At 47.6% G+C, this 25157-nt stretch overlaps 1 non-coding gene across 1 annotated transcript; it reads left to right on the top strand.

Annotated features, from left to right (window-relative positions):
* Nucleotides 1-16425: 16425 nt before the first annotated feature.
* Nucleotides 16426-16566, top strand: LOC135270370 (U4 spliceosomal RNA). The gene has a single exon (XR_010338516.1). It is a non-coding gene; the product is annotated as a U4 spliceosomal RNA (small nuclear RNA).
* Nucleotides 16567-25157: the final 8591 nt, after the last annotated feature.

The following is a 25157-nucleotide window of genomic DNA, read 5'->3' as shown; positions in this document are numbered from 1 at the left end:
GGGGTTGATGGCGGGCGACAGGTGGAAGAGACCCCCGGAGGGGCGGAGCCAGCGTGTGTGGCCTGCAGCTGAGTCCCAGGCACAGGGTGGATGTGAATTTATGGGTGGCAGAGCTGGAGCTAGGCCCTGCCCCTACCTAGATCCTGGCTTCGGGGTCCAATGTTCTGTCGCGTTTTTTGACGCATTGGTGGAAGAACTATCAAGATCATTTTCAGGATGCTAGCAAACCTGCAGCTAGAAGCTAGACTTCCAAACCTTATTTTTAAAAATCAACTCTACTGAAATATTAAAACAAATTGCCGATGGAATTAGGGTGATTTGTTTTTCACTGTTTCATTTAGAAATTCACCTATGTGCCGGCTATGTGCCGGGCGCGGTGGCTCACGCCTGTAATCCCAGCACTTTGGGAGGCCGAGGAGGGTGGATCACCTGAGGTCGGGAGTTCAAGACCAGCCTGACCAACATGGAGAAACCTTGCCTCTACTAAAAATACAAAAAATTTTCGAGGTATACCTGTAATCCTAGCTACACTCCAGCCTGGACAACAAGAGTGAAACTCCGTCTCAAAAAAACAAAAAACACCTATGTTACTTGCAGGAAAACCATTTTAGTGGTGCTAGAGCAACAATAATAAGGTAAACAGAAGAATGCTGCTAGGCAATGAGTACCTTACCCAGTCTGGGATAGGAGGAGGTCAGGGAAGCCTCCCCTAAGCGACACCTGAGCTAAGTTTGAAGAAAAAGTTAAAAGGAAGGTGAAGTGCGGGAGGGAAAGGGGGAAGGGAATTCGGAGCAGAGTGAACAGCATATGCAAAGGTGTGAAGATGTGGAAATGGGTAGCCTATTCAAGCTAGTTGGCCTGGGGTCAGACGCGGTGGCTCATGCCTGTAATCCCAGCACTTTGGGAGATGGAATCGGGCTGATCACTTGAGATCAGGAGTTGGAGACCAGCAAAACCCGTCTCTACTAAAAATACAAAAATTAGCTGGGCATGGTGGCATGTGCCTGTAATCCTAGTTACTCTGGAGGCTGAGGCAGAAGAACTGCTTGAACCTGAGAGGTGGAGGTTGCAGTCAGCCGAAATCACGCCTTTGCACTCTAGCCTGGAAGACGGAGCGAAACTCCGTGTCAAAATATGAAAAAGAAAGTATGTTGGCCTGGAAAATACAGTGCATGTTTGGGGTTGCTGGATAGGGTGAAGAATAGAACAAGGTCTGGCAGGTTTGTGTGCCATAAAGGGGTTAAACCTGATCCTAGAGACAGCATGGAGACACCACATTAGCTTTGTTTTTAAAGTTTACACTGGAAATCTCCTAGGATAAGCGTATAGCAAAGCCACCATATATAGGATCCAAAGCTTTCCTTTATAACAGTAACCAACAGTTAGAAAATGGGGAGAAAAAAGAATAGAAAAAAAGATGTTTTTTACTTCCATTGGCAACAAAAGCTTAAAGTACCTTGGAATAAAGTTAACAGGAAATATATAGAGAAAACTATAAATGCCTGCTGGACCAAAAAAAAAAAAAGGCAGCCTTGCATAAATGAAGAGGTACCATATTCCCAAATGGTCAGTCTTCATTTTGTAAAGATATCAGTTGGCCAGGAGTGGTGGCTAACGCTTGAAATCCCAGCACTTTGGGAGGCAGAGGCGGGTGGATCACGAGGTTAGAAGTTCGAGACCAGCCTGGCCAACACAGGGAAAGCCCGTCTCTACTAAAAATACAAAAATTAGCTGGGCGTGGTGGTAGGCACCTGTAAATCCCAGCTACTCGGGAGGCTGAGGCAGGAGAATCGCTTGAACTTGGGAGGCGGAGGTTGCAGTGAGCCGAGATCGCGCCACTGCACACCAGCCTGGACGACAGATCTAGACTCCGTCTCAAAAAAAAAAAAATGTCAGTATTCCCCAAATAAACGAATTCACTGCAATTTCCATAAGAGGCAGGTTTTTTTTTTTTTTTTTTCCTCAGCCATTACTGACTCTGGGACAGTATGTTTTTCTTGAAACTTCACAGAATGGTTCTAAAGTTCATTTGGAAGAGTCAGTGTGTTGATAGATTTGCATTTGGTGCTATAATAAAAGTACAGTAAAGTGCTATAAGCAGTGTGGTACTGGCGCAGAAAGAGATGACTACATTATTGCGACAAAATAGTCCTGCCCACCTACATATGGGAACTTGGGACATGTTGAAGTGTCATTTCAAATTAGGGAAGAAAGAATGGGTTTAACAAATTATGTTGAAACAATTGATAGTCATGTGGAGAAAAATGACTCACTCAGTGTTTAAAAATACATTCCAGATGGATTAAAACTCCAAGCCTTAAAAGAAGTATAAGGTTTTGAGAAGAATATATAGAAGATTATTTTTTATAATTTTGGGGTAAGGAATATTCTTCTGAGGCTGTCAGAAGCCATAAAAGTACAGTTGGCAGATTTGACTACTTAAAAATGAAAAGCTGTAAGACAAAAGATGTTGTAAACAGAGTTAAAACAGAGATGACAAATTGGGTTGATATTTGTAGCTCATATAAGTGATGAAGATTAGTAACTATAATATATATTTGTGTATGTCTAATTAAATGCTATATATTTGTCACACCTTTTTTTTTTTTGAGACGAAGTTTCACTCTTGTTGCCCAGCCAGGCTGGAGTGCAGTGGCTCGATCTTGGCTCACTGCAACCTCCACCTCCGGGGTTCAAGTGATCCTCCTGCCGCAGCCTCCCAAGTAGCTGGGACTGCAGGCGCTTGCCACCATGCCTGGCTGATTTTTGTATTTTTAGTAGAGACAGGTTTTCACCATGTTGGCCAGGCTGGTCTCGAACTCCTGATCTCAAGCGATCCACCCACCTTGGCCTCCCACAGTGCTGGGATTATGGGCATGAGCCACCATGCCTGGCGTTATGAGGCCCTTTTGATTGCCTGCCCTGGTGCTATAGATGTTAAGCTCCTGGAAGGCAGGCATTGTTTCTGTCTTATCTCTGCACTCCCAGCTTTTTGCAAGGTGCTTGTTACTTGGTACTCAATATGTGTTGCACGAACAGCTGGATGCATGATTGAATGTTCAGGACTGATGAGAGTGAGGCTAGAGAGCTGGGCACCAGTCGGGGGTCAGCAGCCTTAGTTCTTGGAGAGCAGAGGGGATAGAATGAAGATTTGACAGATCTGGAGAAGACCAAATTAACAGACCGATTGACAAAAGTTGGGGGCGGGGGTGGGCAGTGGGTAACGGAGCTCCTAGCTTTCTGATTTGGGCAGCCTGGCTGCTGCTGCCATTCCCTGAGCTGAGGAGCACAGGAAGAAACGCAGGTTTTGGGGAAGGCCCTTGAGGAAGGTCAGCTTGGTTTTGGAACAGATGTGCTGAGTTTCCAGGCTTCCGGGATGTCCAGGGGGACAGAGCCAGCATGAAGTTGTTGGACCCACCAGAAGAAAGTCGGTCTGCTGCAGGGAGCAGGTTTCCTGAATCAGTATTGGTGCCATGCTTGGCTAAACACGTATGTGGCTGCAGTGAACATCACAGCAATACTGAGGGGCAGCTTGTGCTGTAGAAGGTCACTAGGGAAGGCTGGCGGAACCAATGGAAGGGAAATCTGTTGGTGGGGGAGTGGAGTGTGAGTGTGTGTGTGTGTGTGTTTTTATATGATTGTTTATATGATTGCTCGTGTCCCTTCCCTACTTTCTGGTAACTTGAGGTGTCAGAACTGCAATCTCCAAGCCTTTAGATTCTTCCGAAGCTGTGGCCTGGTCTTTGGACCTTTGTTGACCAGGGTTTCACCTCCCCCACCCTCCAGCCCAGCTCCTCGTGACTTGGAGGCTGCAGCGGGGAGTTTGGCTAAACTCCCGGGACAGCCGCCTCCTAGGGCCAGGAGTGGCGGGAGGGACCTTGAATGTGAGAAGAGCCAAGCCGGTGGTTTCTGGAGGCTCAGCGCATCCCGGAGGAGGAGGGGGCGGGGGTGGGGGTTGCGGTGGAGAGTTGCTGTCCCACCGTGACTCAGCACTCTGCTGGTAGAGAGTTGCTGTCCCACCGTGACTTAGCACTCTGGTGGGCCGGGCTTGGGCTCCAAAAGTGCTTTGTACTGGAGGAGAGAAGCAGTCAGAAGACCCGGAGGGCTGTGGCTTCACTGTGGAGGGAGGGAGGGAGAGCGTCCCCCTCCCCTCATTTCCTAATGGAACAAAGAACAGAGGCTGGACGGGGAACAAAGGGGTCTGAGATCACCCAGCGGGGCCCCTAATGGTGTTTTTTGCTGGCAAGCCATGGTTTTTCTTTTCCTGCCTATCCCTTGCTCGTGCCTTCCCACTGCATGGGGAATTCTCAATAGATGCTTCTTTCCCTTCTCGGGACTGTTACCATTTAGGATTCCACAGCTAGGAAATCATAGACCCCCACAAATGTAAAGGCTTGGAAGGGACTTTAGAGCTTCCAAATCATTGTGTTTTACAGAAAGGTGAGACCCAAAGAAGGTTAGACTTGCCCAAGGCCATAGAGTCACTGGCTTTTCAACTGAAAACTAGGACAGGGCACATGACAGGAGCCCTGTGGCCATTAATACAATAACTGTGTTTAATAAGTGTGTTGAAGGAATGGGTGTGTGAAGGAACCACTGTGTGAAAAGGCAGAGCCCAAACTGTTCCACAGGCTGGTTACAACAAAGGAAAACCTCAAAAAAAACCTCAGGGCTGGAGACGTGGGTTACGTGGCCTTTTAACTGAAGAGCTGATGTTTTAAATGTCTGGGATTCCCCCTGAAGTGAAGTGAAGTAAAGCAGGAAATTCGAGTTTTGAAATTCAGAACATGGAAAAAACAATACTAAATCAGATTCGGGTACATTTCTGGATGATGCAATCATATTCACAGAGCTTGTCCTTAAATCGTTTCTTGAAAGCCCTTGAGACCAGTAGACTCAGAGTGTAGATACTCGGAACCCCCACCCACCCACCTCTTCCAGAAGGTTAACGAGAGCCACAGCCTGTGATGTTTGAGGACAACTGCAAACAGAAGGCAAGGCCTGTTTTTGAGCGCTAACTCAGGCCTCCCTGCACTCCAGACTTCTGCCAGAAACCTTATCACATGGGGCCCCAGCTGTGTGTTTGCTTCCTGGCTGGACTTTGAGCTTCACTTTAAGCTGTGTCTCCAGTCCTGGCACAGCCCGGGGGTCCTTCCATCTCTAGCAGTTTGCAGCTCCGTACCTCTTCTCCCGAATGGTCATGCCCAGCAGAACATCTGGTCTCTACCTATGGACTAGTGGCTCCTGGAGTTCAAAGCTTTTGCCTTTAGCAGTCCCCAGCTGTATCCTTCCCTGTGAGCCCCTGGGATCTGCCCGCAGTGAAGAGGCTAACTGGCATCTCTGAACTTTGATTCCTGTGTTATTTACGGTATCTGAAGCCAGCCCTCTCCCATGCTACCTTGAGCACACACTCTGGGTGCCCTCTTCACCACAGTTCTCATTGCACCCCATCAGCTGGGACCCAACCACATGGCATCCCCACGTCACCCCGTCCAGGCCCAGCTGTGCTCACCCTGGCCAAATCAGGGGAGGCCCAGCTCAGCACAGGTGGCAGGTGGTAGCCATGGCTAGCAGCATTGGGAGAAGGGTGAAAAAAAAAAACCAGAAAAATGGCTTGCACATCTGGGCAGGGACTTCAGCAGCCAGAGAGGCCTTGGCAGCCAGGGGCTGGGAGTGCCTCCTCATGGAAATGGGGACCGTGTCTGCCTTGGGAGCTTTCACTGTGTGGACGCTCACTATGGTGGAGGGGAACGATGGCTGCACAATCACAGTCTCTTGAGCACCGGGGTAGAGGGAGGGAGTAGATCTAAGAGGATCTGAGAGATCGGCAGCTAGGGACCAGCCCAGCCGGGAGGCAGCAGAATGAGGCAGCCAGACGGAGCGGCGAGGGCTTTCCTGCCCCCAAAGAAGGGGCACAATCCAGGAGAGCTAGTGAGTCTTGCTGGGCCAGCAGATAGGGCCTAAGTCAGCAGAGGGAAGTCCTGAATGTCCTATAAGAGTCAGGACCCAAAAGATCTCCCCCTCAGCATGGCCGAGGCCTCTAGCCTGTGGCTGCTCCCAGCGTCTCAGGCTCCTTCTTTCCTGCCTGGACCACTTCCTGCAGTCCCAGCCTCTCTAACTTGTCTCTGTTCTGTCTGTCCCAGCATTAAGAAATGCAAAGATAAGCACTTTGTGATTACAACTTAGGGAGGCTGGTACAGTGGCTCACGCCTGTAATCCCAGCACTTTAGAGGCAGAGGTGGGTGGATTACTTGAGCCCAGGAGTTTGAGACCAGCCTGGGTAACATAGTGAGTGCCCCTCTCTACAAAAAAATACAAAAATTAGCCGGGTATGATGGCACAGGTCTGTAGTCCCAGGTACTCAGGAGGCTGAGGCAGGAGGATTGCTTGAGCCCAGGAGTTCAAGGCTGCAGTGAGCTATGATTGTGCCACTGCACTCCACCCTGGGCAACAGAGCCAAACCCTGTCTCTAAAAAAATAAATAAATAAATAAATAAAAATCAAAACAAAACTCCTAAGGGCTCCCCACTGCCCTCGGGATACAATTGTGATTCCTGGGTGTGGCCCAGCCACTCACCCCCAGGCTTCTCTCTAGCCCTCCAGTGTTCCCCTCACACCTTGGGACTTCACACAGCTGGTCCGTCTGTCCAGACGGCTTGCCCCTGACTCTTCTGCCTGAAAAACTACCTGGCCTTCAACACCCAGCTCAAATATCCTCTCGAGGCTCCTTGCACTGCCCCGCGGAGCTGAGAATTTCCATTTTTTGTGCCCTCCAGCACTCTGACTGCATGGGCTCCTACGCCACGCCGTACTGTAGACCTGCCCCAGACCTGCCTCCCCCACTGGAAGGAAACTAATGCCCTTGATCTTAGGTATGCCTTTGCCTTTCCCACCTCAGCACCTGGCAAAGCACTTAACAGATTTAAAGGCTCCCAGACTACCGATAAATATGGGCTGGATTTAACTTGGACTTGGCTCTTAGCTCAACTCTTACCTTTTCTGTTACTGAGCGTTAGGCTGCTCCACCACCACCTCGGGTTTTTTTGTTTGTTTGTTTTTTATTTTTATTGAGATGGAGTCTCACTGTGTCACCCAAGCTGGACTGCAGTGGGGCGATCTTGGCTCACTGCAACCTCCGCCTCCCAGGTTCAAGTGAGTCTCCTGTCTCAGCCTCCTGAGTAGCTGGGATTATAGGTGCTCATCACCACACCCAGCTATTTTTAGTAGAGATGGGTTTTCACCATGTTGGTCAGGCTGGTATTGAACTCCTGACCTCAAGTGATCCACCCGCCTTGGCCTCCTAAAGTGCTGGAATTACAGGTGGGAGCCACTGCGTCCGGCCTTTTTTTTTTTTGACAGTCTTGGTCTGTTGCCCAGGCTATAGTGCAGGAGGCGCGATCTCAGCTCACTGCAACCTCCGCCCCCCGGGTTCAAGTGATTCTCTACCTCAGTCTCCTGAGTAGCTGGGACTATGGGCATGCACTACCATGCCCAGCTAATTTTTGTATTTTTAGTAGAACAGGGTTTCCCTATGTTGCCCACACTGGTCTCAAACTCCTGGCCTCAAGCCATCCACCTGCCTCAGCCCCACAAAGTGCTGGCATGAGCCACCGCGGCCAACCAGATTTGGTTTTTCCATCTTTACTCAAGTAAGACTCCCAGCTGTTTCTGCCTCCCGTATGGAAGGAGCTGGGAATTAGCGAGTCTTTCTGGGGTTTCAGGATTATTCCTTGGCAGAGACCTGAGGACACTGCGAGGCAGTGGGGGTTGGGGACTAGTGCCGCTACGGGGATGGAGATGTCACAGTCATGGGCTCAGTGGCTCTGAGGACCAGTTCCCTTGGCTTGCTTTTGTGGTCACAGAGTGTTTCCTCAACTGGAGGAATCTGTGGGCTGTCACTAGGGGCCGACGGGGGAAGAAGTCAAGAAGGGTTGGTATAAAACCAGCTTGCTACTTCAAAACAATGTCCTGTCCTTCCTGGCAGCGGACCAATGCATTGTTGAAGTTGTCATTCCATAAACATAACAGATTTTTACATAAAGTAAGTTTTGGGGCTGACACTGATAGCACCTCTGAGTAGGTAGGGCTGGCAGCAGAGGTTCCCTTTATCTGATGAACAAACTGTAGGTCGGAGAGATTAAGAGACGGCTTTGCCTAAGATTGCACAGCTGGTACGAGACAGGGCTCTGACCGGAACCTGGACTCTGATTGTGGCCCAAATTTCCAAATCTGGTGCCCTGACTCAGCCATGACAGCAATGCTGAAACTCAGCACATACGTTACCCTTAACCTCGAGGCATGCAGGAAGAAGACCTCCAAGATTCCACTTGCTGAGGCTTCTGAAATTTCCCTACAGGTGGAGAGCACTTCCTGCACCCTGAATCCTGAAGGCGAGCCAGCACCGACCTTCAGCTGACTTCAAGCCACCAGCTTTGGCAGAGGGCACTTTCAAAGTAGTTGCTGTGATTCTACTAGCAGCAAAGTGATCACGGGTGATCTTCGAAATTAATAGGCTGATTTGATTAGTAACTAGAGTCTGTTTGCTTGGTGGGAGTTTTGTGGTCCTTTGGAAGGTGCTATTGGGAATCTCATGGCAGGGCTTAAAGAATTGGACTTGGTCTTGAGTTTTCTCCTGGACTTAGTGCTCATGGCTGGCAGGCCCAGGAGATGCCTGAGCAGCCTGGAGACTGGTGGCTGTCCAGTGGCTTTCTGAGCAGGACAGTGGGTCTAGGCCCACGCCGGAGAGCTAAGGGTGTTTCTGCAGCTTGTAATTCACAGAGACCACGGCTGTCTCCTCAGACCACAGCTGGCTCCCACAGTGCTTGGCTGGTCCTCCCGGAGGTTGGGGGCCTCTACTCAGCCACAAGACACACCATCTTTTTTTTTTAATAAAGACGGGGTTTCACCATGTTGGTCAGGCTGGTCTTGAACTCCCAACCTCAGGTGATCCGCCTGCCTTAGCCTCCAAAGTGCTTGGATTATAGGCGTGAGCCACCACGCCCTGCCAAGACACACCAACTTAGGGAGCAGTGGGAGATGCTTCCCCAAGGGGCTCATGGTGTCTCATTACTAGGTAGGATCTGAGAACCGTATAAACTTGCCTGAAAGAGTGTCGGGGTCTCTGCAGCTGAAGGTGTTCACATGCCGGGGAGCATAGGATGACCCACTTCCAAACTGGGGCAACACCAGCTCCTCCCCTGAGGCCTTAGCCCACCCTTAGTTTTCTGGGGGGGAGGGCTCACCCACCCTTCTGACAAAGCTTGTGATCTGATGCTCAGAAGTCAGTCGGCCCCAGTCAGAGCTAGGAGAGCCCTCCCATGGGTAGGGGCTTTACATGCTATTATTACCTTTCTCATCTGTTTCCAACTGCATGGATGATATTCTAACCCCCTGTCAAACACCCCTGCCTTTTGTAATTCTCTGAAAGCATTAGTTGGAACCAAGTGGCTCTTGTTTTTTCCCACTGTTTACTCACCTATATGGCTGCCCTTTCAATATTGTGGGTATGTGTGGGGGTTAATGGGGCGTGTGTGTGTAGTGGCAGGAATCCAGATATTTCGCTTTTTGCTTTTTCCTGGAATTGATTTCTTCAGATCCATACCTACTTCCCAATATCCACCTCCCTTCTGGACACTAGATCCAGATTTTCCTCTGGGGAACTATTCGCTTCCCTCCAAGCTCTGTGATGTGCTGTAATTGAAACTGCCTCCATCTCTAGATTCAGGGGGTAGACATGTTGTTTTTTACTTGCAACAAAAAAAATTTTTTTTAGAGATGGGGTCTCGCTATGTTGCCCAGGCTGGAGTGCAGTGGCTATTCACAGGCATGATCCCACTGCTGATCAGCACAGGGGTTTTGACCTGCTCCGTTTCCTACCTGGGCCAGTTCACCCCTCCTTAGGCAACCTGGTGGTCCCCCGCTCCCAGGAGGTCACCATATTGATGCCGAACTTAGTGCAGACACTCAATTGGCATAGCGCACTACAGCCCAGAACTCCTGGGCTTGAGCGATCCTCCCACCTCAGCCTCCCAAGTAGCTGGGACTACAGGCACGTGCCACTGTGCCCAGCACAACAAAATTTTTAATCAACTTACGTTTTACATCGGGGGTCCCTGTAGAGAGCCAGTGTAGCCCACCCCCTCTGGCAGAATCAGCAGCAAGGCTGGGTGAACTCCAGAGAAGGAAACCATAATAGGGGAGTGTGTATGTCTCAGAGAAGAGCAGAGAGGCCTAGAAAAAGATAACCAGCTCTCACTGACCTTGCTGCAAGATAGTTGTTAGTGGAAATATGTTAACTGAAATATGAGAATTATAACCACAGGCTGTTCTAAGTAACTGTACCCTCCCTCTGCTATGTGCTTTGTAAACATATAAAATAAAGTACTCTGAGGCATGTCTGGGCCGAAGACACTGACATCATCAGCTTTTCAGACCGCTTGGCCCAGCTTTCTATATGTCTGTCTGTGTGTCTTTCTTTATCCCCCTGCCGTTCCCTCTTAGGTCTTTGAACCCTTGTGCAACGCAGGGCGCAGCACACGTCAGAGGTCCCCAACCCCAGGTAGACCAGTACCGGTTGGAGGCCTGTTAGGAACCAGGCTGCACAGCAGGAGCTGAGCAGCAGGTGAATGAACGTCACCTCCTCGCTCTGCCTGCTGCTTACCTGAGCTCTGCCTCCTGGCAGATCAGCAGCGGTATTAGATTCTCATAGGAGCGTGAACCTTATTGTGAACTGGACATGCGAGGGATTGAGGTTGTGTGCTTCTTATAAGGATCTAATTCCTGATGATCTGAGGTGGAACAGTTTCATCCCGAAAACTTCTCCCTCCCCCACCCCTTGTCCATGGAAAAAAATTGTCTTCCATGAAACTGATGCCTGGTGCCAAAAAGGTTGGGGACCACTGTTTTACATAATCTAAATGGCAACTGATTCCTTCATGGGTCACAGAATTTTCAAGACAGGAAGAAGCCTTTGAGACTATCTAATACTTTCAATCACTCAACTAACATTTTTATTTTATTATGATGATTTTTTTTTTTTAAGACTGAATCTCTCTCTGTCACGCAGGCTGGAGTACAGTGGTGTGATCTCAGCCCACTTCAACCTCCACCTTCGGAGTTTAAGCGATTCCTCGCCTCAGCCTCCCGATTAGCTGGGACTACAGGCATGTGCCACCATGCCCAGCTAATTTTTGTATTTTTAGTAGAGATGAGATTTCACCACGTTGGCCAGGATGGTCTCAATCTCTTGAACTCATGGTCCACCCGCCTCAGCCTCCCAAAGTGCTGGGATTACAGTTGTGAGCCATCGCACCTGGCCAGTAAACCCAATTTCTTTGGGATCCATTTGACACTGGTTGGCTGCTCACTGTCAGCCAAGCTCGCAGCCAGGCTTGGAGAAGCAGAGATGGCTGAGCCAGAGCTTGTGTTCACAGTAGCCCATAAAGATAGGCTCAGCAGAGACGTGTGGAAGGGGCACAGTGGGAATCAGATGAGCAGCCTGAGAGCCTGAGAGAGCCATGGAAGAGCCCAACAATGGAAGGGCCTTTTCCTTGCTAAGGAAGGTAAAATACCCAAACCAAGTCAATTCAGCAATGATCCAGGTGGAAACCTGGGATGCAAGAGTGAAAGGGGCAGGACTGTAGCTGCCTGTTAGCCCCAGTGTGGTGACTCCCTTCTGTTTCGTTTTGTTTTGTCCTTTTTTGAGACGGGTTTAGCTCTGTCATTCAGGCTGGAGTGCAGTGGCACATACATGGCTCACTGCAAACTCAACCTCCTGCGCTAAAGCAATCCTCCCACTTCAGCCCCCTGAGTAGCTGGGACTATATGTGTGAGCCACCACACCGGGCTAACTTTTCTGATTTTTAGTAAAGAAGAGGTGTTTCCATATTGCCCAGGCTGATCTTGAACTACTGGGCTCAAGCAATCCTGCTGCCTTGTCCTCCCAAAGTGTTGGGATTATAGGAGTAAGCCTCTGCACCCACCCTCTCTTAACAACTGTTAAGTGTACATCACAGTATTGTTAACTATATGTACACTGTTGCACAAGAGTTCTCCCGAACTCTTTCATCTTCCATGACTGAAACTCTGTCTCCTGGAGCAAAAGCTCCCCATTTCCCCTCCCCTCAGCTCCTGGAAACCACCATTCTACTTTCTGTCTCTATGAATTTGATGACTTCAGGTACCTCTTGTAAGTGGAATCATGCAATATATCCCTTTTCGTGATTGGCTGACTTCACTCAGCATGATGTATTCAAGGTTATCATCAGTATAGCATATGGCAGGATTTCCGTTTTTTAGAAAAGACTGAATGATGTTTCATTGTATGTATATACTATCTTTTCTTTATCCATTCATCCGTCCACGGACATTTAGGTTGCTTCCACGTCTTGGCTATTGTGGATACTGTCGTAATGAACATAGAAGTACAGCTCTCTCTTTGAGATCCTGTTTTTCATTCTTTAGGATATATGCTCAGAAGTGGGATTGCAGTATTGTACGGTTGGTCTATTTTTAATTTTTTGAGGAGCCTCCATATTATTTTTCATAGCAGTACACCATTTTACAATCCCACTAACAGTGTGCAAGAGTTCCAGTTTTTCTGCATCCTCACTGACGCTTGTTACTTTTTGGTTTTGTTTTGTTTTTTGAGACGGAGTCTCGCTCTGTCACCCAGCTGGAGTGCAGTGGCATGATCTCTGTTTGCTGCAACCTCTGCCTCCCCAGTTCAAGCAATTCTCCTGCCTCAGGCTCCCAAGTAGCTGGGACTACAGGCGCATGCCACCACACCCAGCTAATTTTTGTATTTTTAGTAGACACAGGGTTTCACCATGTTGGCCAGGTTGATCTCAAACTCCTGACCTTGTTATCCGCCCACCTCACCCTCCCAAAGTTCTGGGATTACAGGCGTGAGCCACCGCGCCCAGCCGACATTTTTTTTTTTAATAGTAGCTATTCCAGTGAGCACCAGGTAATAGCTGATTGTGGTTTTGATTTGCAGTTCCCTGCTGACTAGTGACAGTGAGCATCTTTTCATACGCTTGTTGGCCTGACTGCAAACAGAAAGCAACACCAAAAACAGCTTCAACAAAAAATCCCCAAGCAAACCCCATCCAAAGGTCAGCAGCCTTGAAGATCAAAGCTAAACTCATGAAGGTGAGAAAAAAAATCAATGAAAAGAATGCTGAAAACTCAAAGAGCCCGAGTACCTCTTCTCCTCCAAATGATCGCCAACACCTCTCCAGCAAGGGCTCAGAGCTGGGCTGAGGCTGAGATGGACGAACTGACAGAATCAGGCTTCAGAAGGTAGGTAATAACAAACTTCCCTGAGCTTGTTATTACCCAATAACAAAAAAGTAACAATTCTTTGCATTATTACCCAAAGAAGCTAAGAACCATGATAAAACATTACAGGAGCTGTTAACCAGAATAACCAGTTTAAAGAGGAACATAAATGACCTGATGGAGCTGAAAAACACACCACGAGAACTTCACAATGCAACCATAAGTATCAATAGCTGAATACACCAAGCAGAGGAAAGAATTTCCAAGCTTGAAGACTATCTTGCTAAAATATGACAGAAGGCCAGGTGCGGTGGCTCGTGCCTGTAATCCCAGCACTTTGGGAGGCCAAGGCGGGTGGATCACCTGAGGTCAGGAGTTTGAGACCAGCCTGACTAACATGGTAAACTATAATCCCAGCTACTCGGAGGCTGAGGCAGGAGAATTGCTTGAACCCAGGAGGTGGAAGTTGCAGTGAGCTGAGATTGTGCCATTGCACTCTAGCCTGGGAGACAGAGCGAGATTTATCTCAACAAATAAATAAATAATAAAACAGAAAAGATTAGAGAAAAAAGAATGAAAAGGAACAAACAAAATATCTGAGAATTATGGGATTATGTAAAAAGACTGAACCTACAACTGATTGGGGTATCCGAAAGAGACAGGAGAATGAAACCAAGTTGGAAAACATACTTCAGGATATCATCCAGGAGAACTTCACCAACCTAGCAAGACAGGTCAACATTCAAATTCAGGAAATCCAGAGAACCCCAGCTAGATACTCCACAAGAAGATCAACACCAAGACACATAATCATCAGATTCTCCAAGGTCAAAATGAAGGAAAAATGTTAAGGGCAGCCAGAGAGAAAGGCCAGGTCACCTCAAAGGGAAGCCCATCAGACTAACAGTGGACCTTTCAGCAGAAATCCTACAAGCCAGAAGAGATTGGGGGCTAATATTTAACTTTTTTTTTTTTTTTGAGATGGCGTTTCACTCTTGTCGCCCAGGCTGGAGTGCAATGGCACGATCTCAGCTCACCACAACCTCCACCTCCCGGGTTCAAGTGATTCTCCTGCCTCAGCCTCCTGGATAGCTGAGATTACAGGCATACGCCACCATGCCCAGCTAATTTTGTATTTTTAGTAGAGACAGGGTTTCTCCATGTTGGTCAGGCTGGTCTCGAACTCCCAGCCTCAGGTAATCTGCCCACCTCAGCCTCCCAAAGTGCTCAGATTACAGGCGTGAGCCACTGCACCCACCTCAACATTTTTAAAGAAAATTATTTCCAACCCAGAATTCCATATCCTGCCAAACTAAGCTTCATAAGCGAAAGAGATATAAAATCATTTTCAGACAAGCAAATGCTGAGGTGATTCATCACTACCAGTCCTGCTTTGCAAGAGCTCCTGAAGGAATCACTAATATGAAGGAAAAACCATTACCAGCCACTACAAAAACACACTGAAGAATCAAGACCTGTGAAGCAACTACATCAACAAGTCTTCAGAGTAACCAGTGAGCATCATGATGACGGGATTAAATTCACACATAACAATATTAATCTTAAATGTAAATGGGCTAAATGCCCCAATTAAAAGACACAGAATGGCAAGCTGGATAGAGTCAAGACTTGTATACTGTATTCAAGAGACCAATCTGACATGCAAAGACACACATAGGTACAAAATAAAGGGATGGAGGAAAATTTACCAAGCAAACAGAAAGCAGAAAAAAGCAAGGGAGAAAAATTTACCAAGCAAACAGAAAGCAGAAAAAAGCAAGGAAGGAAAATTTACCAAGCAAACGGGACAATATTAGGTTAGTGCAAAAGTAATTGCGATTTGCCCAGGTGATTTACCTGCCTTGGCAAATCGCAATTACTTTTGCACCAACCTTACTAGTATTTACAGGTCACCATCCAGGTACTAGAAGCGCTCATTGTTTCCGTGCTCAATAGTGCTAGACCTTTTCAGAGGACAGAGATAGGGCCCTTTAAAAAATTTTTTAAGAAAAAAATGAGTTCATTCTGATCTGAGACTTTCAATTCAAATTCAGAATTCTAGGTGTTTTGCTTCATCTTAAAGATTTTACATCCAGGCTGGGTGCTGTGGCTCATGCCTGCAATCCCAGCACTTTGGGAGGCTAAGGTGGGTGGATCATGAGGTCAGGAGTTTGAGACCAGCCTGGCCAACATGGTGAAACCCCATCTCTACTAAAAATACAGAAATTAGCCGGGCATGGCATGCACCTATAATCCCAGCTACTCGGGAGGCTGAGGCAGGAGAATTGCTTGAATCCAGGAGGTGGACGTTGCAGTGAGCTGAGACCGTGCCATTGCACTCCAGCCTGGGCGACAGAGAGAGACTACATCTCAAAAAAAAAAAAAAAAAAAAAAGATTTTACATCTGAATTGCCTTTCTTCTAAAGCCCCAAATATCTACTCTCAAGTATAATTGCAGAATTATTTATTTATATTTTTCTCCACCACATACACAGCAGTCTTAAAGTAATAACCCCTATACTACCACCAAACAGTTATTATTGAAAACAGCTTTGTATTTTGATCTTGTAGTCTTCTTCTTATAGTAAATCCCACCAAGAATACATAGTCAAATGAATGTACTTTAAAGTTCCTTGGAATAGCTCCTCTCTCTGTTTTTTTAAATTATTATCATTATACTTTAAGTTCTGGGATACATGTGCAGAATGTGCAGGTTTGTTATGTAGGTATACACATGCCATGGTGGTTTCCTGCACCCGTCAACCTGTCATCTACGTTAGGTATTTCTCCTAATGCTGTCCCTCCCCTAGTCCCCACCTCCCACTCTGTGTTTTTGCTACCAACCCATTACACAGTTAGGAGCATTTACTTAATTTTGCTTTCAGTTTTTAGAATTACTTTTTAAAGTTTAATTTAGTTTTATAATTATGTAAAATATGTGCATGGTCAAAGTTAAGTCTATAAAACAAGATATATTTAAAAGGATCTAGGCTGGGAATGGTGGCTCATGCCTGTAGTCCCAGCACTTTGGGAGGCCGAAGTGGGGAGGATCACTTGAGCTCAGGAGTTCAAGACCAGCCTGGGCAACATAGCAAGGCCCCATCTGTACAACAATTAAAAAAAATTTTTTTTAAAGCTAAGTGTGGCTTTGTGTAGTGGCAGTATCGTAGCCAATGAGGTTTATCCGAGGCATGATTATTGCTAATTGAAAACTTTTCCCAATACCCTGCTGTGATGACTTGCAATATAGTCAGCATTGGCAATTTTTCACAGTCTCTACAGAGACTGAAACATTTCAAAATAAATAAATAAAAGCCAAGTGTGGTGGTGCATGCCTGTAGTCCTAGCTACATGGGAGGCTGAGGTGGGAGGATGGCTTAAGCCCAGGATTTCAAGGCTGCAGTGAGCTATTATCATGCTACTGCATGGGTGACAGAGCAAGACCCTGTCTCAAAACAAATAAATAAATAAAAACAAATAAACCTAGTGTCTATTCTCCCCCTACTCTATTCCTTCTTTCTGTTAAACTACCAATATTTAGTATTTAATTGTAAGAAAGTATTTACATATTTTTGTTTATATTTGTATCTTTTGTTCTTAGAGAAACAGACCCTAAGGTGTCCTTAGGATCACATTGTATTAGTTTGTAGAGATCTTCCTTGTTCTTTTCCTGGCTGCAAAGCACCCCATTGTGTAGATGTGCTATTGTTTATTTCTCAAAGTCCTTATTGATGGATTTTTGGCTTTTTCCCATGCTTTGGCTTTTACAAACAGAGCTGCAATAAACAGCCGTGTCTCTGTGCCTTGCCATATCGTTTGCTATATATCTTCAGTATAGATTCCTAGATGGGGGATTGTAGGATCAAAGGGCAAATGCGCTCCTAGATTTGCTAGATATTGGCAAATCCTCTTCTGTAGAGACCATACCATTTTGCATTCCCACCAGGAATGTGTGAGAATGTTGGTTTTCTCACAGCCTGGAAAAGAGAGTGTACGGTATTAAGCTTTTGGATTTTGGCTAATCTGATCAATGAGAAATAGTTCCTTGGGGTAATTTGCGTTTCTTTTACTGTAAGCAAGGTTGAGTGTCTTTCTGTATAGTTTTGAAATATTTGCCTTTCTTTTTCTGTAAACTGTTTGTATTTTTAGTGCATTTTTCTATCAGGTTGTTGGCCTTTTATCTGTATTAGAAGCTCTTCATAGCTGGGCGCGGTGGCTCACGCCGGTAATCCCAGCACTTTGGGAGGCTGAGGTGGGTGGATCACCTGAGGTCAGGAGTTCAAGACCAGCCTGACCAACATGGTGAAACCCCATCTATAAAAAAAAAAGAAGCTCTTCATATATTAAGAATATTGGCCCTTTGTCTGTGATGTAGGTTGTACAGTTGTTTTTTTCTTTTTAAAACCAGTCTATCATTTGTTTTTTTAATTTTGCTATGTTTAAAATTTTCATTTTTTTTTTCATAAAAAACTTTAATTCCTTGAGACTTGTTCATCTTTTCCCCTTATTGCTTCTAGGTGTTGAGTCAGAATTAGGAAAGTTTTCCCCACTCCCAAATTATAGGAGAATTGGTCCATATTTTCTGTTAGTACTTGTATGGTTTCATCTTTACATTTAAATCTCCAACCCCACTGGATGCCCTGGCTCACGCCTGTAATCCCAGCACTTTGGGAGGCCAAGGAGGGCAGATAACTTGAGGTCAGGAGTTCAAGACCAGCCTGGCCAACATGGTGAAATCCCGTCTCTATTGAAAATACAAAAATTAGCTTGGTGTGGTGGTGCACACCTGTAATCCCAGCTACTCAGGAGGCTGAGGCAGGAGAATCTCTTGAATTGGGGAGGTAGAGGTTGCAGTGAGCTGAGATCATGCCACAGCACTCCAGCCTGGGCAACAGAGTGAGACTTCCTCTAAATCAATCAATCAATCAATCTCCAACTCCTTTGGAATACATTGTGGTCCACAGCATGAGGAATGCCTCTGGTTGGTTCTGAGTCCATGAAGCTCTCCTGCTATCCTGACACCAGCTATGAAGTCACCCTTCCTCCTTCCCTCCCTCCCTCCCTCTCTTCCTCCCTCCCTCCCTTCTTCCTTCCTTCCTTTCTTTTTTTTGAGACAGAGTCTTGCTCTTTCACCCAGGCTGGAGTGCTGTGGCATGATCTCAGCTCACTGTGACCTCTACCTCCCAGGTTCAAGCAATTCTCCTGCCTCAGCCTCCCAAGTAGCTGGGATTACAGGTGTGTACCATCACACCCAACTAATTTTTGTATTTTTAGTAGAGATGGGGTTTCACCATGTTGGCCAGGCTGGTCTCGAACTCCTGACCTCAAGTTATCTGCCCGCCTTGGCCTCCCAAAGTGCTGGGATTACAGGCGTGAGCCACCGTGCCTGGCCAAAGTCACCCATTGTTTCCCATGACTTGGGATGCTTCCTCTATCAGACATCAGCTTTCCATAGGCCTTGGGGGCGATTTCTGGATTGTATGCGGTGTTCCTCAGAAGGATTGCTTCATTTTATTCATCCCTCCCTGTCAACGTCCTCCCAGCATCTCCAGGATAATAGGATGTCAGGCAGAGCATCTGTAGCAGGAGGCACCGTGTGGCTGGCTCTAGGGCTGCGGAAGACTTCCCTCTGACAACAAAGCCCTTTGTTCCAGGTTCAGAGATCAAGCTTTATAGGCAAATGGTTTTGAGAAGATCCGCAAATCCCTACGAAACCACACTGCAGATAGAGAGGCATTTCTGGAGAATCACTTTCAGACAAGAAGAGTGGGCGTTGGAGGGGCCTCTGGGACAAGGAGACTCCTATTCTGTCCCTGGGGAAAGGATGGATAGGACCAAACATTCTACATCTAGAACCAATGCTGAGGCCTGCAGGGAATCAAATCCTGGCTCATGATGACCCTTGAAGGATGACTTCTTCATAAGCAAGGCAGAACCATCATCTATGCAGCTACCCACCCATCCACTCATCTTATAAATATTTACTTAATATTTAATTCCCTCCATAGCACACACAGGCTCTGTGCTGTGGGGGAGAGAGTCAGCACTTTGTTCCTTCCCCTTGTTTAGGGAGATGAGAGCAGAGGCTCCATGGGTCTGAGAGAGAAAAATGTCATAGAAAGAGGCATGGCCCTGTTTTCTGAGCAGTGTTCAACACATGTTTTCTTTTGAGACAGGTACTCACTTTGTCACCCAGGCTGGAGTGCAGTCATGGCTCACTGCAACCTCTGCTTCCCAGGCTCAAGAGATCCTCCTGTCTCAGCCCCCCAAGTAGCTGGGACTACAGGCATACACCACTGTACCCAGCTAATTTTTGTAATTTTTTTTTTGTAGTGACAGGGTTTTGCAATGTTGGCCAAGTAGGTCTCGAACTTCTTGAGCGCAAGCAATCCACCTGCCTCAGCCTTCCAAAGTGCTGAGATTGGCCGGGTGCAGTGGCTCACACCTGTAATCCCAGTACTTTGGGAGGCTGAGGCGGGCGAATCACGAGGTCAGGAGTTTGAGACTAGCCTGGCCAACATAGTAAAACCCCATCTCTACTAAAAATACAAAAAACTAGCCGGGCATGGTGGCAGGCACCTGTAATCCCAGCTACTTGGGAGGCTGTGGCAGGAGAATTGCTTGAACCCGGGAGGTGGAGGTTGTAGCAAGTCAGGATCATGCCACTGCACTCCAGCCTGGGTGACAGAGCAAGACTGTGTCTAAAAAAAAAAAAAAAAACAAAGCCGGGCACGGTGGCTCATGCCTGTAATCTCAGCACTTTGGGAAGCCGAAGCAAGCGGATCACCTGAGGTCAGGAGTTCAAGACCAGCCTGACTAACATAGTAAAACCCCATCTCTACTAAAAATACAAAAAACTAGCTGGGCATGGTGGCAGGCACCTGTAATCCCAGCTACTTGGGAGGCTGTGGCAGGAGAATTGCTTGAACCCGGGAGGTGGAGGTTGTAGCAAGTCAGGATCATGCCACTGCACTCCAGCCTGGGTGACAGAGCAAGACTGTGTCTAAAAAAAAAAAAAAAACAAAGCCGGGCACGGTGGCTCATGCCTGTAATCTCAGCACTTTGGGAGGCCGAAGCAAGCGGATCACCTGAGGTCAGGAGTTCAAGACCAGCCTGACTAACATAGTGAAACCCCATTTCTACTAAAAATACAAAAAATTAGCCGGACGTGGTGGCGCACACCTGTAATCCCAGCTATTCAGGAGGCTGAGGCAGGAGAATTACTTGAACTCGGGAGGTAGAGGTTGCAGTAAGCCGAGATCACGCCATTGCACTCCAGCCTGGGCAACAAGAGCAAAACTCCATCTCAAAAAAAAAAAAAAATGTACCAGGATTACAGGCATGATCCACAGCGCCCAGCCACCACATCTGCTTAAGTAAATCATTGATTCCATGTCTCAACTCTGCTGAATAGAAATACAAGTTCTAGGAGGAGAAGAGGGCCAGGGTATAGAATGACTAGGACAAATCTTTAATGACATGCTGAGCTGTCATGTTACAAAGAAAGAAAGAAAAAATACTTTCTGGGAGACAGGCTTGAAGTGTAGACAGAGAGAAGTCATTTTCAGCCTTGGGGCTCTAGGGCAGATTTGTCAAATTGATTTTTGGTGGGTTGGTTTGGGGCAGATTGCTTTTCAGTAAATTGTCTGCCTGCAGCACGGGCTCTAGCTATGAATGGCATCTTTTGAAGGGTCGCAGCTCCCACTTCCTTTCAGCACTTTTAAGATGTAGTGAGCGAAGGCCGGGCACGGTGGATCACGCCTGTAATCTCAGCACTCTGGGAGGCTGAGGCGGGCAAATCACTTGAGGTCAGGAGTTCGAGACCAGCCTGGCCACTATGGTGAAACCTCATCTCTACTAAAGATACAAAAAATTAGCTGGGCATGGTGGAGCATGCTTGGAATCCCAGCTACTCAGGAGGCTGAGGAATGAGAAGCACTTGAATCCAGGAAGCAAAGGTTGCAGTGAGCCAAGATCATGCCACTGCACTCCAGCTTGGGTGACAAAGTGAGACTCCGTCTCAAAAAAACCAAAAAGAAATGATAAACGGATAAATGTTGGAGAAGATGGATATGCTAATTACCCTGATGTGGTCACTAGAAATTGTATATATTGAAATACCACTATGTACCCCATTAATATGTACAATTATTATGTGTCAATTAAAAAATAAAATAAATAGCTAGATGCAGTGGCTCATGCCTGTAAGCCCAACAGTTTGGGAAGCCAAGGTGGGAGGATCACCTGAGCCCAGGAGTTCTCTGAGATCAGCCTGGGCAAACTAGGGAGAGGTCTTGTCTACTATAAATTTAAAAAAAAAAAAAAAAAAAACACTGGGTGCAGTGGCTCACTCCCATAATGCCAGCACTTTGGGAGGCCGAGGTGGGAGGATCACAAGATCAGGAGTTCGAGACCATCCTGGCCGACATAGTGAAACCCCATCTCTGAAAAAAAAAAAATTAAAAATCAAAAAAAAAACAAAAAAACCTAGCTGGGCCAGTGGTGTGCACCTGTAGTCTCAGCTACTCAAGAGGCTGAGGCTGGAGGATTGCTGGAGCTGGGGAGTTCGAGGTTGCCATGATCATACCACTGCACTCCAGCCTGGGTGACAGAGTGAAACCCTGTTTCTAAAAAAAATAAAAAATAAAATATAGGCAGGCCCTAAAGGTCTAGAGTAGGGTAGGGCCAAAGGCAGTGGAGCCCATCATAGGCTCCCTCTGCATCTGCATCAGGTTGTTCCTGCTCTGCTCACCTCCTGGGGTCACTGTGAGGACGGATGGACATGAAGACCCTGTAACCTATGGAGTGTCCCTACAATAATATCATCGTTTGTTTGCTGAGATTTTGCAACCCCTGCCCCGACTGCTAAACAACAGTTGATTCCTTAGCAGCTCTGACCTTTACCTCCTTATCTCTCCGAGGTGGCCCTGAAGCCCAAGCGTCACAGAGTCAAACGTGGTTAAGAGTAAAAGTGGATTTAGAAATCATGGTGTCTGGCAATTCTCAGCGCCTGGAGCTGTTGAGACTTTCATTCTGCCTCTGTTGAGACTTTCATGGGAAGCCGGGGCTTTTAGGGGAGCGTATCCTGACCCTCAGCTGTGTACAGAAGGAAGAATTACCTGGGTGGTTTGACCAAGTCCAGGCTGCCCCCAGCGCAGGCCTCCCCTCTATGCAGGACCAGGCTGGTGATGTTCACTGGCTCTCCTGGACTGCCCGTCCGGGCCAGGAGAACCAGAGGCTCAGTTCCAGGGGGGTTGAGGGGCTCCCCAGGACATGGCCCCTTCCTCTGCTGGTCCATAGCACAATGGGACCCTTCCTTCTGCCTGTTCCTTTTATTTTATTTTATTTTTATTTTTGGTGAGACCGAGTCTGGCTCTCGTTACCCAGGTTGGAGTGCAATGACACGATCTCGGCTCACTGCAATCTCCACTTCCCAGGTTCAAGTGATTCTCTTGCCTCAGCCACCTGAGTAGCTGGGATTACAGGTGCACGCCACTGCGCCCAGCTAATTTTTTTTTTTTGTACTTTTAGTAGAGACAAGGTTTCACCATGTTGGCCAGGCTGGTCTGGAACTCCTAACCTCAGGTGATCCGTCTCTGCCTCCCAAAATGCTGGGATTACAGACGTGAGCCACCGTGCCCAGCCCTGCCTGTTTCTTAACCCATTGCTCCCTGTCCTGAGGAGTCACATCTACAGCATCCAAGTGCCCCCGTTATGATGCCGCCCTCTCCCCTTCTGCTTATCTTCTTCAGATCCAGTGCCTGCTTCTTGAGCCTTTGTGCCACGTGGCATGATTTCCATCCCCTCTGTCCTGGTCCCCTCAAGAGCCTTGCTGTCCTTCCTGCCCAAGTGGCGTCTGGTGCAGAGAACAGACAGGCCCCCAGGTGGACTTGGCTAAGCTTTGCAGTGCTCACGGTGGCAGGTGGCAAAGTGCTGCCCCAGGGGCTTTAGAAGAACCCTAAGCAGAAACCATCAAGAAACCTCAGGAAGTCGGCAAGGAGCAGTGGCTCATGCCTGTAATCCCGGCACTTTAGGAGGCTGAGGTGGGCAGATCACCTGAGGTCAGGAGTTCGAGACCAGCCTGACCAACATGGAGAAACCCCGTCTCTACTAAAAACACAAAAAATTAGCCAGGCATGGTGGCACATACCTGCAATCCCAGCTACTCAGGAGGCTGAGGCAAGAGAATCGCTTCAACCCGGGAGGTGAAGGTTGTGGTGAGCTGAGATCACTCCATTGCATTCCAGCCTGGGCAACAAGAGCGAAACTCTGTCTCAAAAACAAAACAAAACAAAATCAACCTGTCAATTAGATCTCCCAGTCCCGGTGTGAGAAGTTAACTCAGGAGGATCAGCTGGAGGAAACGATGAGAGGGTGAGCAGAGGGGTGCGGGCTGGAAGTTCCTAAGATGGTGTGCCCTACCCCTGAGACCACCCAGCATCTTTCTGGTCAATTAAGTAAAAGAAGCTGTCCTGACTTCAGTGGGTGACTGGCCATGTGGGAGCAGAGCAGGCCTCTCAGCCTACAGCTCAAGGGCCTGGCCTTGGTGCTGCACTGAGCCTTGGCAGGGAGCCCACTGCAAGGTTAATCTTCACCTTCTCTGGCTCCACATCTTCTGGAGGAAGAGAGCAAAACCTTTGTTCCCTGTGCTGTAAGAGGAGTTTGGGGCCTACCTTGCCAAAAAAGACTGTGTTTGTAAGTGTTCAGTAGATTTGTGTGTACAAAGAGAAGTCGACAGAAGCATTTTCACCCAGAGAGGACGTTTCATCACCCTCATCCTTGGCACGTGAGAGTCAGGCAGTCTGTACAGCGAGTGACGGGAATGCCTGACTTCATGGGGCACTAAAAAGAAAACAGAAGGCTGTGTTCTGTCCTCGTGAAAGCAAAGGGTCCCTGCTGACAGTATAGCTTGTTATCTACAGCTCTGCTTAGTCAAGATGACTCTCCAGGCCGGGTGCAGTGGCTCACGCCTGTAATCCCAGCACTTTGGGAGACCAAGGCGGTCAGGAGGTCGAGACCAGCCTGGCCAACATGGTGAAACCCTATCTCAAAAAAAAAAAAATATGATGCTCCATGTATTTATTTATTTACTGAGATGGGGTCTCACTCTGTCGCTCAGGCTGGAGTGCAGTGGCACAATCTCAGCTCACTGCAACCTCTGGCTCCTCGGTTCAAGCAATTCTCCTGCTTCAACCTCCCAAGTAGCTGGGATCAATCACAGGTGTGCACCACCACTCTCGGCTAATTTCTGTATTTTTGGTAGAGACAGGGTTTCACCATTGTTGGCCAGGCTGGTCTTGAACTCCTAACCACAAGTGATCTGCCCTCCTCGGCCTCACAAAGTGTTGAGATTATACACTCAGCCAACGCTCCTTGTAAATGTGTATACACTTTATGTAGACAGAAAAGGTTTTCTGCTTCCATGAGTATCCCTGTGAGTAACCAGATGATAGGGAAAACAGCCCCAGAGATTTTCCAGAGTGTTCCCTGGATCTCCAGATTCCAGCATATTCGATGCCCCTCAGGATTTCTATATTTGCTGTTCTCTCTGTCCAGATGCTCTTCCCTAAATCTCTGCTGAGCTGGCCTCTTAGCACAGAGGGCTCAGCTGAAGAGTCAGCTCCTAGCAGCCTTCCCTGACCCCTCCTCAAAGGGGTGCATCTCCCCAAGACTAAGTCCCTCTCCATGCCATTACTGGTTTTGCTTGTAATTAACACTATTTCCGTGGAATATACTGACTCTTTCCAGCCTCCACTGACTACAGTGTGACCTTTCTGAGAGTCATCGGGCCCTATCATCATAACTGCTGTATCCCAGTGCTTAGACGGGTACCCGGCACCTGGGCAATGTTCAGTCAGTGTCCGTTGGATGGGTAG

Source organism: Aotus nancymaae, unplaced genomic scaffold (assembly GCF_030222135.1).
Source record: "Aotus nancymaae isolate 86718 unplaced genomic scaffold, 86718_ANA_hifiasm-v0.15.2.pri h1tg000059l, whole genome shotgun sequence".
NCBI lineage: Eukaryota > Metazoa > Chordata > Mammalia > Primates > Aotidae > Aotus > Aotus nancymaae.
The sequence above is the reverse complement of the archived record's forward strand: the minus strand, read 5'-3'. Positions and strand labels throughout refer to the sequence as shown.